Raw genomic sequence first — 2,738 nt, forward strand, 5'->3', positions numbered from 1 at the left:
GAACCAAAGATAAAACAAAAATCTAAAAAAGTTTCCCTTCCCCACTGTATCCAAAATTAAATAAAATTTTAGCTTTACTTAAACTTTCAGAAAACAAAGAACTTTAAAAATAAAAGCCCGATTGCTAAACTGAGCTGTAACAGGAGAGGAGAACTAAAACTTTGTCCAGAGTTTTACTTTAAAGACGGGCTGGCACGTTACCCAGGGCTGCCGTATCAGCAGTTTCTACTCCATCCCATGCAGACAATCAGACCGTTCTACAAATATCACCTCGGATCTCTACTCTTCTTTCTTTTGACTATGAAATTTTTTGAAGTGCTTAACTGTGGGCACAAGAGCCTCAGGACATCTGAGAGCCTATTAACATTGCCCTTGATAACAAGCAGTGTGTGAGGCGCAGATCCCTGAGTCAGAAGGTTCCATCACCCTTACACGGCTCACATCAACTAAATAATGCACAGCGCCTAGAGAAACACAGCCATCTATCTAGGTTAATTACATGCGCAGCACAAACAAGGACAAGGGCTGGCAATGGAATAATGACAGGGAGATGACCCTGTGTATTGGGAATTGTCCTTAGTATTTCTGGCCTGAAGTATGAGAATGTGACAGAACGCCTAGCAGGAAACAGAGTGAAATCTTTTAGATAAAATTGGAGGATAATCAGAAGACATTTATATCACTGAAGAACCAACTGACAGTGAGCAGAAATCAGTAAACAAAATTAAAGACCTCACAGGTATGCCAGCTTCCTTTTTAATAGTAATCTGGCACAGAAAAAAGATGCAACCAATCTCCTACAACCAGATGACAAGTCTCAGCATGATTTTCTCAGCATATAAAGTATATGACATGTTATCAAATACAGTTAACAGAGTTTTATGTAACACACAATGATAGGAATAAAGGTGTGCCATAGCATGTAGAAGGGAAATGGCCTATCCACTTGGAGTAGGAAACTAAAGTTGGAGATCTCACCAATAGAGTCTCCGGAGATAAATAAACCTTTCTGGTGGTTTGAGTCTGCTGCATCTTGCAAAAACTATTTCCTGGATAAACCTTAACCATCACAAATAGAATTTAGGTTGAAGGAAATCTTAGTAAAAAAAAACTTCTGTGGTATTTTAATGGCAGATTATTTTTGGTGTTTCAATGTAACATACTAACAATATGTGTCAAACTCAAATGTCATGAAAACAATTATTATGCAAATTACCAGATCCCTTAAGGCAGACACCCAGAATAATGTTTTGCCTTTTCCAATTTTGCTTGAAAGGCATCTCGCCTATATTGTTTTTGGATAACTATACTAGATGAAACCCTTTCAGGTCCCCCTTGGCTCTTAGTGGTTTCTTCTCCTAATCCCTACATCACTATTGCCTCCTGTATTGATGCAGAGGCTGTCAGAATGAACCACAGTTTACTGAGGGGGATTAGGCATGCAACACTCCTGGAAGTTGCACAACTTGCTACTTATGTGCCTGTTTGGCTGATCCTATGACTTGGGTACTTCCAAAACTGTAAAATGTTGTCTGCCTTTTCTAAACCTTCTCTAAAATGCTGGCAGCCCATCTGTTATCATTCCAGGTTCACACTGATTCCTAGGTCAGTTTACAATCTAGCAATTTTTAACAACAACAGCAGCCTATGTATTGTGTTAGTAAAATTTCCCTTTAATACAGGTTTTGAATCAGCAGATTTACACAACAGCCAAGAAGGTAGCGTTTGCAAAAGTAGAATTCAACAACAGAACCCTTTTGATTTCTAAAATGTCAATAGCATACCCAGTCCGAATAAAGTTGGCCTGTTTAATACACGCACGCACCAGCTATTAACGCTCCCAATTCGAGTGTTGTTTGTCTCGGACCTTCTAGTATCTTAAAGGGGCCCCTAATTACAGCACTGTTAAGGGGTGTCATCTCACATTGCAGTGTGACATATTCTTAGACGCCAGAGACAAGACACAGAATGTGGTAATCATAAGGACTAATCACATTCGTTATCTTTGCATGCTTAGTAGTTTTTCAATCAGTTCCGCTACAGCCCTCTGATTCAAACAATGGTATGATTTCTGAGTCTTTTTGCAGCAGTAGGAATGATGAACAATTTCTGCTAAAAGCCATTTATCAAAATATGCTGGATTCACAGCGAGATGCATGCAATTTTGTGTTGGACCTTATATGTATAACAAGTTGCATTACCTTGATGTAGCTACTATAGCAGAAGTGTATTCTTGGAGACCAGCCAGAGCCTATACATTTTAGAATTACCTAGACCCCTATGAGTTTATATACAAACCATTTTCAATGTCTGACAGATTCTGAAATAAGGTTATTTGTTAAGGGGTCTGTCCACCCAAAAGTTATTCAAAAGGGGGTCAACTTTGGTCTCTTATGTCTAGTAGGCTCCAACAGTGAAATCTATCTACTGTATTTTCCAACTCTAGGTGTTTCTCATGTTTGTGACGTCTGGGTCCTCAAACGTCATTCCATAACATAAAACACATTTACTGTAAATAACCCTTGATCAGACTACTGTGCTCTATAATGTTTTACATTGGCAAGGAGTGTCCCCCTCCCTGAACCTTTCCCTTATTAATGTATGTATACAATTTGTTATGTAATGTTTGCACTGGTTTTTGTTGGTGTTTTATATATTTTTCCTCTTATTCTCAATTAGAATAATGAAACATAAAACACATTTTAAGTCTAGTAAGAATAGTAAGAGCTTATAGAATT

The sequence above is a fragment of the Pyxicephalus adspersus genome, chromosome 9 (genome assembly GCF_032062135.1).
Source record: "Pyxicephalus adspersus chromosome 9, UCB_Pads_2.0, whole genome shotgun sequence".
NCBI lineage: Eukaryota > Metazoa > Chordata > Amphibia > Anura > Pyxicephalidae > Pyxicephalus > Pyxicephalus adspersus.